The sequence below is a fragment of the Rhipicephalus sanguineus genome, chromosome 2 (genome assembly GCF_013339695.2).
Source record: "Rhipicephalus sanguineus isolate Rsan-2018 chromosome 2, BIME_Rsan_1.4, whole genome shotgun sequence".
In the NCBI taxonomy this organism is placed as follows: Eukaryota; Metazoa; Arthropoda; class Arachnida; order Ixodida; family Ixodidae; genus Rhipicephalus; species Rhipicephalus sanguineus.
Window position 1 is genome coordinate 206835010 of NC_051177.1, and position 14279 is coordinate 206849288.

The 14279-nt window shown below is 44.6% G+C and overlaps 1 long non-coding RNA gene across 1 annotated transcript; it reads right to left on the reverse strand.

The window, feature by feature from the left end:
- Window positions 1-1377: 1377 nt before the first annotated feature.
- On the reverse strand, window positions 1378-7353 carry LOC119381455 (uncharacterized). The gene is made up of 3 exons (XR_005181455.2): window positions 7068-7353; window positions 6901-6997; window positions 1378-1503 (listed from the first exon to the last, which is right to left on the reverse strand). It is a non-coding gene; the product is annotated as an uncharacterized LOC119381455 (long non-coding RNA).
- Between the last annotated feature and the right edge of the window lie 6926 nt (window positions 7354-14279).

Here is a 14279-nt window from a genome sequence, read left to right on the forward strand (position 1 = left end):
GACAGATAAATTGTACGGAGCATTCACGGTTTACCCGATTAACTCCGAGCCACCTCCTCAATCATCATTCACTACGTGGATGTGGCGTGATTTTTCAGAATCCACGAGTTTGTGCCCGAGTTCTCGCGTCAATCAATTTGATTGACAGATGCCCGCGGCGAAGATCGCGTCCACCCACCGAGTTTTGCTCTTGCTCACGCTGCAGCGCCAGCGAGCGGCACGATTCATCTATGAGCTTAATCGCACAGACCATGCACACACGCACGAAGAACTAAAGGTTATATCATCACGTGGCTACGATGTCTCGTATTCAATTTCACCGCGCTCACGACGTACCACTTACAGCTATGAAGCAATCGCCCCTACCCAGTCGAAAATCACAACAGAATAGTACGACAAAAATTCTGTTGTCTTTCGTATTTTGGGACGCTGTAGTCTATTGTCTGTCCTGTAGTGAATTGTCTGTCGCGTAGCGAATTGTCTGTCCTGTATTGAATTGTCTGTCCTGTAGTGAATTGTCTGTCCTGTAGTGAATTGTCTGTCCTGCAGTGAATTGTCTGTCCTGTAGTGAATTGTCTGTCCTGTAATGAATTGTCTGTCCTGTAGTCTATTGTCTGTCCTGTAGTCTGTTGTCTGTCCTCTGGTATGTCGTGCAGTCCAGTTGTCTGTCGCGTGGTCCACTAATCTGTCGTGCTGTCCAGTTGCCTATCACATTATCCAGTTCTGTGTCACGTCATCCAGTTGTCTGTTGCATGGTCCAGTCGCATTTAGGGTGCTAGAGCCTTGTGGCCCTTAACTACTCCAAGATCATAACCTGTTCATGTAGTACGCAGTAATAAAATTCAGTTCCTCGACAGGGCAAGCGGAAGCTTTGCAAGTTTGTCTTACTTTTTACTAATAAAAAATTTATTCCTTTGTGGTAGGCAATGCAAATATGAGCTTTTGAAATCGGACAAACCAGTCCAATCCTGATAAATTAACACTGCGTACTAAGAAATCTGGAGTGACAGCACTGCAGCTGAAAACTAAGGGTAATTTACCAACAAACTTAATGATTTTGCAACAGACCCTTAATGCCTCAAGCTACACTGAGGTAGTCAATGGCCTCAGGATCAATAACTAAAAAAAAAGATGTTCTAAGTACTGTATTTGGACGTAATAGAGCAAAACAAATGAAAAGAAATTTCTTGCAGCTTCACTAGCAATAAGTTTATCTATGCAGGGCTGAGGGTAGCAACTGGATTTTAAAAATGCACACATCTGCACACTTTCCCATGCACATTTACATGGAACCTCTTAAGTGAAGTTGACACGTACTCATTTTTAAAACAAATTAGCACTTTAATAACTTCAAGGGCAATAAAATTAATGAAAATGTCCATGAAAACCTAGCTGGATTAATAGTGCAGGTTGGCACATTCTTGTGCAAGGTACCGCTGCGGGGACTGGTGTTTCTTCTGGAGGTCCTGCAGGGGACACTTTTTCGCCTCGAGGTAAAGGTGTCTGCAAATATAAGAAGCAAGCACAAGTCTTATCTTCGACGAAAAAAAAAAAATATGCACATAAAAGGTACATCATACCAATTGAGTGGGAGGGCACGGGTGTCAAATAATCCCAAATTATATTACAGGTAACAACCCCTCATTTCCCCATCACTGCAGTCTGTCCTTGCTCGGTGGCATTCTCAACAAACATTAAAATGTAAACCAGGAAATTATATAGGTCACTCACAACACACAAGAGCAGCACATTATTAATGTCCCAAGGGGCATTTTGTCTGTTTCAAGGTGTCTCAGCACAGAAAGTGCATAGGCTATTGCATTTTGGTGCTGTCGGCTGAAATGCAGAAGTACACGGCAGTGCATGGTTTGATCAGTGAAAAGGTTCAATTATATGCATGAACTTAAGAAACAGGTATGTACATCAATTATTGGCGAAGCACACTACAGACCTAGAAATCAAAAAGATGCTAGGCTTTCTACAGTTGGTGCTATGCACTCTGGAATGCCTAACCAGGATTGGCGAGCCCAATGACCCCCGATGACCCATAGATGCCAACCATATGCACTGTTAAATGAAAATGCTACAGCCATAAAAGCCAAACATTAGCAAAAAGCTGCGGCAGATGCGTATTACAGCAGTGTAACAATATTCTTGCTGAACTCACAAACACTGTAGCCCTGCCACTTAATGCATTAGCATTCACCATTGCAAACTTCGAGGCAGCGAAAGCCTTGCTAATGTTTGCAAGTGTCGTTATAAAACAAGAAAGTAGACTTGGATGCGCAACCACGCAACCGAGCACCCAACGAACACCAGATGATGGCAAACCATATGTTGTCGGTTTCATTGAGTTGTGGTTAAGCACTTTTTTTTAAATTGTTGGTGTTTGTTAGGTGAAATATTGTCTGTAACTATTGCACCAGCACAAGATAAATGTAAAGGCACATTTACTGTGCACACTCTGCTGAACATCTGTCCGTTTTTGTCCTTAGCAGTGATTTGAATGTTGCTGAGGTGGGCAAAACATACGTTGCTGGGAAATCTCTCAACAATACAATACTACACTGAACGCCTTAAAGGGCCCCTAAACCACCCTCCGATATCTTTTCAAATGTTTTAAGTAAACACGCGCATCGTGTGCAGAATGCCGTCATGATCAACGATGCCACACATGGCAGCGCTACAAGCTGCGGGTGCACCACAAATTCCCAAGAAACAATTTCTTCACCTCTCCGGGCCCTTCCGGTTTGCCTAGTGACGTGTGTGACGTGTGTTCAATCTGTGATGCGCTATGCAGGCGATGCTGTGATTGGTCGAACAAGAACCTACGACTTCCGGTTAGTCTGCAAGCAGCTGCCCGCGCTTTGCTGTTCCTTCCGTCGTGTTGCCGGCGTGCGCGCGCTTGCGAATCGGCAACTGCAGCCAGTAATGCAACTGCCAAATTGCTAGCGTACAGGCACAGTCACGCCTAGCGGGCTGATAAGCTGTGCGGACTGAATCCGACAGTGTTTTGCAATGGCTTTCACGCATTGGTGTGCGGCGCTTGGCTGGAAAAGCGCCGACTGGAAAAACGAAAAGATGCGACACGTGTTACCTCGTGATGTCACCTTGCGAAATGCCTGGCTTGAGCGCATTGGAGTTACAGCACAATCAAAGCGCAACAGTGTTGTACGTGTTTGTGGGCGCCACTTCGCTGCTGAAGACTACCATTACGACCTACGCCTGCTGCAGGAGTTTGGCTCCGGTTTTCTACCACGTTGGCGATCCCTTGAAGGCATGCGCGCGCAACACAGGGTCCATACCGGCATGATTCGTAGGAGCACGGGCCGGCACGGCAACAACAGCAGTTAGCCGAGAAGCACCGAGCTGACGGAGTCGCGGTCGCGGCAACGGACTGGAAGTGCATGCTGTTTTGAAGAGTGCGTCAGCTATGATGGTATGTCAAGTGAGACTGGAAGGGGCGTTCGGCGAGGAGGGCAAAGCGGCTTTGGGAGAGGAGACCAGCCGACGAGCGGAGGGTAGCGAAGGAAAGAGCGAAAGGATCGGTAGCCGCGTTTCGATCATCAAACACGTCTAACTCTGCTACTACAGCATCGTTTAGAAAAATTTTTACAGCTACGTGTTCGTTGTAGACTCGTGCACAACTTCCCCACCACAACTAAATTTGGATGTCTGGGTGGTTTAGGGGCCCTTCAGATCTCGGCTATTCGCTAGAAAAGCAATGGCACTTTCTTATTCGCTCCCCTTAGGATCCACTACTCTCCTCACAATGTGCTTTGTGGTGAAGCAATGCGGCAATTCTGCGTCTATTACGACAATTTTTTTAAAACTCAACAAAGTCTATAAACACAATAGAACTACATCACATGGCTGGACAGTCGCCAGTAAGTGTGTCAAAAAAGTATAGAGGCTGACGACACAGTAGTTTTGAAGACAAAGAAGCGGAGACATACAAAAATGTGTGGAATAATTGATGGTGTTTAACGTCCCAAAACCACAATATGATTATGAGAGATGCCGTAGTGGAGGGCTCCGGAAATTTTGACCACCTGAGCGTTCTTCAACGTGCACCTAAATCTAAGTACACGGGCCTCAAAAATGTGTGGAATGACTCATGTTCAGGCACATGCAGATTGGTGAAGCCATCCAAGCAAAAATGCATGCTTGCACTCATTTGAAAGGGTATAACCAGCAAGATTCATTTGTGATAGTTTAATCAAAGTGATTTGTTTTAGGCAAGATAAGCTACTTTTATATTCAGCGTCCACCGTGTCCCTGGACGCTGGACCATAAGTCCACTTCACTGTGCCGTACACTTCTTTGGGACCATGGAAAGAGGCGGCAGCCACTTGGGTGCTAAGATCTTAGGCTGCTTTGTGTTTTTCACGTTTTTACATGCTTCGGCTTTTTGAAGTGCCGCCAACAAAGTTTCAGATGGTTCACTTTGAAATATATAATTATATAATATAAGTACCTAAACACTGGTGATACACTTCTATTTTTATACACAGCTCGCTTAATTGTGACTTTCGCAATTGTGCATCACAGTCGACTGCTGCTTAGGTATCTCACGCTCTGTTCTTCGGCAGTGATGAATTGTTTTGGGGATCGCATCCCCAACTGAGCATGAGCACGCAGCATCCATGGGTTATCTTTAGGCCGCATCCCTTGGAACCATGTAGCAAGCATTGAGAATGACGATTATACTGTGTCTTTGTCATACTTTACACGGATAGCCTGTATAATTAATGGAGAGAAAGTGGTGAATATCTCAAAGGATGGCGCCACCCTACGATTACTGTGATAAAGGCATCGCATGCAGCGTGGATGGTGAGAGTGCACATGGGGAATAATGTTTGACTGTGTAGCTTTAAGAAGGTTCTAGCTTGAAACGGTGGCAAGAAGACGATAGTATTGTTTATCGAGGATGGCCGAGTTGATGGAAGAAAGATGTCGAAGTGGGCGTGCCGCTGCTTTGTAAGCTGAAGCTTCCATCTGCGTAGCTAATCATTATTTATTCTAAAGTGCTTTAATTTCTTGGTTTACGAATTATGTCTCATGCCTTCTTTCTCAAGGGATGTGCATGTTTTCGCATCAGAAACATGAGGAGAAGCGTTATCGAAGACAACTTCATTTTGCTTGGCAGTTCTAAATCACTATTCTAATCACTAAAAAACAAGCACATTTCTTGAAGACGGGGGCATATGATAACTTCCTAGTCAATTAGTAAACCAACAAATGAAAGTGCCTCAAAATTATTGAGCCTTAAATTCACAGGTGGAAGCCTCAGATGCAGAAGCACAAGCAACCTCGCTTCAACGTCTTTCTTTCACCATGTCGGCCACCCTCGGAGGAGCAGTAATATTGTCTCCTTGCCTTCATTTCAAGCTAGAACCTTTTTAAAAGGCATGCAATCAATGAGATACCCCCACATGCTCTCTCACCATCCACGCTTCATGTGATGCCTTGAGCAAAGTACTGCAAAGCAGCACTGTCGTTTTAGATTTTTGCTGCTTTCACTTTTCGTTGTACAGGCTCTTCATGTAAATTATGACAAGGAAGCGGTACACTCACCATTCACAATGCTTATGCCGCATGCATCTAAGAAACGCGGCTGAAATACGACCCACGGATGTCGTGCGCTCAGTAGGGAATGGAATTTCTGCGACAAAGTTCAGCTCTGCTGAAGAGACGAACATAAGATACCGAAGCAGCAGTCAGTTCCAAGGCACAATTGGTGTGAATCACATTTAAATGAGGTGCAAATAAAAAGAAAACGAAGAAAACACCAACGAAGCGCTTTTCGTTGGTGTTTCCATGCTCTTTGCAATCGTCTCCTTGCCGAACCTGCTTCAGTAGCCTTTCGGCGACAGCAGAGAGCAATGTATTAGGGTAATCGGCCTTTTCGAGCTGGCCTACTTGCGCGTCAAAACTACGCTTCAAGGCATCAGGGCAGGACTTTTTCAGAGCACCACCCAGGCATAAGTTACTCGGAGGCAACTGTAAAATGAAAATTAAGCAACTGCCGCAAGAATTGACACTGCGTGAAAGCCTCTCAACACAAAACAGGATAAGAAAAACTTAGCAGGAAAGGAAAATTTATTCACTATGACCATTACCTCAAAATGACACAAAACAAAGGTACTGAGCTAGTCACAACGTTGCAGAAGCAGTGCGATACTCCCTCATAGTGCAAACAAATGCAACTATAGCTGGTGCATTCATTTCAAGAGGCAAAGGAATTGATCAATTCTGGCATAATCTCGTTAGGCGTTTAACCTGCACTTCAAGGTCACTGTCCTAGTAACGCACTTGATCTAGGAAGGTGCAAAAGCCTACAATCGTGCCAGAGGCTGACATGCAGCATCGAAATCATGCCTTCAAGACAGGCCTTATCATTGCAATCAATTAGCTTTCACTTTACATAATCATGGCGTGAATGAGTGAAACCCTCACATGTGCAATGGTAAAAACGTGACGGTATGATACAATTATCAGCATAGTCTCAGAAATGTAAATAAACAAAGTGCACGCAACAGGCTGTTCGTACTGCTTCAGTGAAGTGACCAGCGGGTTGTAGCGCGCGGAGCCGAACGCTCGTTGGGTGTGTATCATAGCAGAATTGTTGCACAACTTATCTGCTCCTCTAAAAAAAGAAAAAGGAAAGATACGAGAACATGCTGCTGTCGATCATTAGAAGACTAAAAAATGCGGGGTTAATTGCGAAAGCATCTCGCAGTGCTGCTGAATGATGCTTACGAACTCGGATATCTCTTCAGCACACCATTTTACTTTATTTTCATTATGCGTATCGCCAAGGCTCACTCCACTCGGAACGAAAACGCACAATGAAGCTTTCCGTTACATTAAAGAAGAAAGCATACAGGCGTAGCTCACTTTTTCGTGATCCCGGTCCCAGTTGAGCATCGCCGAGTTTCCGCTGCACACGTCGGTTGTTGTTCGACTCACGCCTCCTCCATCCCTTCCTCAGTTTCTGCAGTCGGCGGACAATTTTCTCTTAACGGGGTGCTTACAAACAAGTGAAGTAATGCTGCAATACTCACGGCTCATGTGCAGTAAGTGGGTGCTGCCGTTTTCCTCGCCAGCCCGCAAGACTTCGTAGAGTTCTTTGTCAAAATCGTCGATATCCAGCGGGCGGAAACGACGAAGCGCACAAGAGAATTCAGTGCTGCATACGATGAGGAAAACATTTCTGAACTTAACACTGCACAATGGATCTTGCTGAGCGTCGAGATCATCGAAAACACGCCGATCACGTTGCTGCGTGAAGAAACACAAAAGTGTGGAGCCATTTTTTTTTTCTCCATGGGGCGCGGGAAAAAAAAAAAGGAAGAAGCGCAGCGCTACCTACCGCTTGTTAAAAGTAACAGCCGCAAACATGACAAATTGTTTTTAATGTTGTTGTTTAAATCATCATTATACTGTTAACTTTTCATCAACAGGAGCGAATAGCACGAGTGGTTTGTAATTTATAGGCACAAGTAACCGAAGTAATTATAAAACTAGGTGAGGAGGCCCGTCACCGCCGTCACTTTAAGGACAGCACTATGTTGACGGGGCAACAGCTGTTCGTAGTCGTTGCATACGCGATTGTACGATGATTGTTACAGCTGTCTTCGTACGGTACGCCGTTGTTCTGTTTGTGCAGCATAATCCCCGAGCTTAGCCCGAAGTTCCGAAAGAATGGTGGCTGTGTATGTTGCGCGTAATTCCCCAAGAGCACCACCTGCTACCACCTGCATTCCTAAATCGAACGCAGCAGCAAGCATCAAACCAAAATGCAACGTCTGCGAAGCCGCAAATGTCATGCGTGTTTGTGTTGTGTTCGTGCAGCACGATCCTCGTGCTTAGCCCGAAGTTATGAATGAATGGAGCGTGCGCGCGCGTGCGTGCGTGTGTGTGTGTATTTCCGGTGAGCATCACACGAAAAGCGCACGTCTGAGAAGCCGCAAATGTGATTCGTGTTTGTGTGTGTGTATACAGAAAGTGCAAATGTGGATTAGGATTTGCTTTTGTGATATTCAGCCATAGCGGTGGCCTGGCTCGTCCATCGTGAAATGTGTGGTGTGAATGTGTGTTGATGTTCACTGTGAATATCTTTTAGAATGCAGCGCTTAAAGAACACAAACACAAGGGGCGAGAACGAGCACGGGCGCTGTCCTCGTTCCCAGTGCCCGTCCTCGTTCTCGCCCCGTGTGCTTGTGTTTTTAGCGCTGCATTCTAATGATTCCGTGCCAACGAGCTCGCCTCAACACCCTCTTAAGCGAATATCTTGTAGAGCTCAGTGTTTTCGGTGTTTATTTTTCTTAAAAATCGGCGGGTGTTTATCGGAGTTTATATTTTTGACGGAAGTTTGGCGTTTAACAGAGTTTATTTCTCGTAAATCTCCAATTCTTCGATATTCGGAGATTTGTATTATTCTCGAAACCTCAAAATCTTAAATCTATTCTTATCTGAATACTAAAACATCAAAACACATGAAGGACATCTTTTTTTCTAGAAGGTTTGAATGCACACAAACATATACGCACAAGCGAAATACTTGAACACAAAATACCTGTATTTGTGCGTATAACAACCTTATGCTTAAAGCTTATTGTAAAACACGCAAGCATACTTTGCGAGGTTGCTGTCAGTGATCGAAGCGCGCTCCTTTCATTTGATGACTCTGAGCTTTAAAAATGCCCTTTCAACATTAGCACTAGAAACAGGAAGCACCAGAAGACACAACGCACAGCGGGAAAACACTGGCCACTGGAAATTGTGAAGTCTCCAAAACGACAGCGGTTCAACAATGTTACATATTTCATAGCACTGATAGTTCGCAAAATCACTCAGGAGCTGGCTCATGTCGTCAGTTTCAAGGAGCACTAATTAAAAAATAGGCGCATAGGTTTCGAGCGCGCAGGGCAGCTCATGCTTCACATTTGTATTCACAATTTGAACACAGTACCAAAACGATTCTTTGTTGTAATGTAGTTGATCGCACAGGTTCCTCTCGGATGTCTGTCTCCACCCTTCGGCGACAGCAGCGTAGTATCCGTGAAAGTCTGCAACAGTCATTAAGCGGTCAGTCTCGTCAAGGAGGTCCAACAGACCTGTGACATCCCATGCGAAGACCTCGGTTGGATCAAGCCATTGACTGATGAGTGCGTGCAAACGAACCCCCAGTACGGGATAAAGTTGGTGTACCAGGGTACTCTCTGCCTCAAGTTCCTTGACGATTGAGAGCACGGCACACGAATTGGTCTTCAGAAACCTCACCTTAACGAGCAAGTCGTGCACAGCTTCAGGTGATGAAATAAGACTCTTGAGCTTCTCACACTTCGTTCCCTTGGCTTCGTCGCTTCTCAAGAAAGACGAAATGGCGCGCCAGTTGTCCGAAGTATCTTCTAGAGCTTCATAAAAAGAGAACCACCTCAGCGAACATACGGTTTTCAGCGACTTGATGGGAATGCCCATGGCCAAGCACACAAGACCAAACTTATGGCGCAGCTCCCGCGACGACCTCAATAGGGCAGGAAAGGGCACTACAAAATCGTGAACTACGTTGAACGAGGTCATCCTGATTCCATCCTCCAGAGCGTTGTTAAGTAGGTGGCATGGATCTTTGAATTGAAGCGCCTTGAATTTGGGGTTCGAAAGTTGCAAGACCTTGTGAAGCTTCTGCATGTAGGAAGCTGAGTCAGAGCACCCTACAGCTACATCGCCTAATACATATAGGCGTGGTAATCTATAAATCGATCATACCAGAAGATGTATCAATGAGCGCTTATAACTTGCCCTTTCGATAAAGAACAGCACGAGGTCATATTGGCCCTTGAAATCAGAGTTTATCGAATAAATCCGAATTGTTAAAAATTTTATCGACGAATTTTATCGAATTTTTTTCGGATAAAGCTGAAAACACGGAGCCCTAGCTATAGGGTTTGGTTCACAGCTAAAAAAATGAACTCGTTTGAGAGCAACTCCTCTTCCATGGGGGTGCAGTGAAACTTTGGTGTGTTCAGTGATTCGCCGTTACACTAGATGATGGCTCACTAAGTGGCTCTAAAGATCCAGCATGCTTGTGAACATGTGCAACATGAACACGACTTTCGACAAGACATCTGTCGTATAGTATGTGCACTGGCGTAGCATTGGGGGGTAGGCCCTCCTCGAAGTTTTTCGATTTTGCCTGTGTATATATACACACGCACACATACAAACGCACGAACATAGGTATGGTATGCATAAGCATGGCCAGCATAGTTTCTGTCGAGAGCCACAAGGTGCACTATTGCTGTTTACCCTGCGCAATTGCTTCAAGACGCCACACTACTACAATTTTGTCATCAGCTGCCATTAGCATCCAGCCCGCTTGTTGGCCAGCACTGTGCTCTGAGGAATAACGGCATTTTTCAACAATTTCAATGACGACATTCGACATTCATCTAGGAAAACAAGTCTCTTCCGCTTGGATTTTTTCTGAAATAACAAAACATGGCACGTTCTACGAAATGGTTACTCCTTGAAGCTCGTCGCATACAGTACACTGTTAGCAAAAGTTTCATTCGTGCTGCTCGGCTATTGTTTTCTTGCCTGTCTGATGCCGAATACCATGTCAGACGTCCGATCATCTGTACGCACTATGGCTTTATTGAAAGCTCAACTACTCTTAATGAAGGCTTGCACTGGTGCGGCTTAGGAGAGGAGCTTTGTCAAAGCAGCCTTTCTTTAATTCAACCACTCATTTTCAATGATCATGAGCTACGACTGGCGTACCTCCACAGTGAGCGGTGGTGATGTCAGCAGCTTGGTTCAGGCACGGTCATGGCATTTGAGCAAAATAGGGCACCGTATGATCCGCTCTGAGGATTTTTTCAGGGTAGGATTGCAACGTTCAATGTCTTTCAGTTCAATGAGGCTGCAAAGCAGCTTTTTTCCCCCTTTTGAACATCCACGAAATTCTATAAGAGTGAGGTGTAGTGCTTGTTGTTACCGTAAAAGCTCAACATTTTTCTCTCAGCGCCTAGCTGCTGCGGACCTTCCACCTACAGGGTAATGTGTAACCTGTGACAGAAGCCTCGCTATCAATGAAATGTGTCAACTGGCTCGTTGTGCATTGTTATTGTTTATGTGATGATCTGTTCAACCTTCTTTTTTGGGGCAAACGAAATGGCAGGCTCATGACCATCTGGCTCTCTCTAGTTTTCTGGCTTGCTCGAAGAAGTAGAATCTCAAGCTTTTCTATCTTTACGCAGTTTCTTTGCTGAGGGTTTGCAGGGGGCAGAGGTATTTCAGGTTGTGCAGACACCCCCCAAATGCTTCTCACACTGCACCAGGGACCAGATTTTTCTCTAACATAGTGGCGTGAAATAATATTCTTGCTGCATACAACAATGGGGAGAGACTTGTCATTAACCAAAATCTTTCCAGCAAATTTTCTTCTGCCACTTTGCACATAGTTCCTCATCAACAGGCAACTGGCCATTCGACATGCTTGCAGCCTTTCCAGATTGCATGTTGCAAATAGCACGCATCTTGTGTGCATCATCTAAACACTGCAGCAGAAGCACCAAACACACACGCAGTCACTTCATAAGAGTAGGCAGACTTGAAAACGAAAAGTTACATTGTGGAAACTGACTGCCACAGTTTGAAAGGTGATGCATCTGGCAACGAGCTATGTTTATGAGTAATTATATAAGTTTCCTTGAAGCATTTGTATATAGTCATAAGGCCAGATTCTCTCAACAGGCACGTGCTCTACCCCACTGCTTCATACCACCTGAAGAAGCAATTAACATGCGAAGGTGGTTGTGTCCGTGGTGTTATAATGATGTCTCCTTCAAACTTGTACATTTATTTGTCCTCTTAAGCATGGTATTGGTGTGGTAATGATTGTGTACTTAGCTTTTGTTTTGAAGGAGCACAGAAAAAAAAGACTCATCTTGGACTTCTGTGCTTGTGAAAAATGTATTGGCTGGATGCATTATTGATATTAAAGAGATATACACGACTTCAGTTCATTGTGCTTTTTACCCAACGTGGTAGCTAAGAGGCTATAGCATTTAGCTGCTTAGCATGAAGCATGCACGTTTGAATCTGTCCATGATAGCCACACTTAAATGAGGGTGAAATGAAGAAACATGCATGCACTTTAAATGTGATTTAAGTACACATTAAAGCTCCTGATGTGGTATAAATTATTCCAGAGTCCCCTGCTACACCATGCCTGATTATGTTTTCCCAATGTAAAGCCCAAAACCTTATCTTGTCCACTTTCTTTGTTATTTTTATCTTGGCAAGGACGTGGATATGCACATGCTGTTCTGCGCTAACCCCAAAAAGTGAATCTTCAGTTCTTGAAATTGGAATTCAATTCTTAATTTGCTCTCTTCATTTACATGTATAGTTCAGTCCTGACAATACCATGGAAAGGGTGTTCCATGGCCATATTATACATTTTTAAAATGGATATTCATGTCAACATGGCTGCACAACACAAATGAACGAAAAGAGAGGACACAACGCATGCACTGTGTTGTGTCCTCACTTCTGTCTTCGTTCAATTTATGCTATGCAGCCATGCATGTTGATATTCAATCACCAACTCGCCCAAGCTACAAGCTCTATCAACTATATTCATGGCTGGGGCAGTTTCATCATGACTGCATGCTTCTCTGTCTTGTGCACTGGCACATTGGGCACTAGCATACTTTTCATAGATATACAGCACAATCAGTTTTCAGTTGATATGTGTATAAAGGCATCAGGTTTCAGGACAGAAAATACTAGCAAATAAAGATGTAGTAATGCAGAAGTGTGTCTCATTACTCAAGGCACACTTCTGTTGTCACAATTGGATGCATGCTTAGACAACAAATTTCTGTTGTACCACGAAACGTTTTCGTAGTACTACAAATTTTTGTCGCATTAGTTGAGGAAGGCTTCTGTTGTCACAATTGAAGACACACTAAGACAACTAGTTTCTGTTGTAGCACAACGCATTTCTGTAGTACAACAAAATTTTGTCGCATACTGCAGGGACATTCCTGTAGTAACAGCTGGGTGCCTATTGTGACAACACATTTTTATAGAGTACTATAAACATTTGTCGTAGTACTACAGCTTCCTTTTGTACCACTACACATTCGACACAACACACTTCTGTTGAGACAACAAAAATATGCGCTGCACAACAGAGAAGTCTGTCCCCACAATTGGAATGTGTAGTAACTACAGAAAAATCTTGTTGTGACAACAGAAATTTCTGTTGTCTCAAGGCAAATCCTGTTGTCATTTTCAACTGGGTAGTGGGATTTGCGGCGAGAAATGCTACTATTTATTGTTTGTGGAGACATTGTTTCTACCGATACGTTACTACCAGTGATTCCACTCCTGCGCCAACTGCGCCAAAGTGCGCCGAATTGTATTTACTGCGGCATCCCGATAATACACACGAAATTTGCGCCAAACTGCGCCACAGTCTTGGGTTTAGGGGCGTCTATCACCAGTAATCGCACCGCCGGCGCGTAAAAACATGAACAGCTTGATCTTGGGGCCGTCAAAGTTACAACCACGGACCAAGAATTATTCCGCTGCATAAACAGCGCTCGCGCATGCATGCCCAGTAACACATGACGCTATGCACGGTGCCGACGCAGCTTCTGTTCTGCAAGTCGGCTCGACAGCAAAACGCGCTCTCCGCAGAGGCTCGTGACGTCTAGGCCAATCGGCAGCGTGCAAGACTGGCGGCGAATCATCGGCGAACGTCATCTGTTCGAGAAACGCTGCTGATAGCTCGTTTCAAGCATCGCACGTGCGGCACGTAATGAAAGCAATGTTCAGTAACAATGTTCGCGTGCCGCGAAGCAATGCGGCACGCGAAGCAACGTTCGCGTGCCGCGAAGCAACGTTCGCGTGCCGCTAAAATGTCTGTCACTTCTGTTTCTGGACATCGTGGAATGAAATCTAGGATCGCTAGCAATAGATATATGGAACAATATCGAATTTCCCTTGCTTCGCGTCTGTGGAAGAGCACGCGAACGGTGGGAACGAGTTGACACTTTTCCTCATATATATATATATATATATATATATATATATATATATATATATATATATATACATATATCCAGAAGAGCTTCTTCATTATTCCTTCCACCAGCACATCCGGTTTTGTGATCACTCTGCGGTAAATACCCCCTAAAAGGCCCTGTCCTTTCGAGCTCGTGAGTGGTAGGGTTCCAATTCAAATTGTTTGCTTGCTT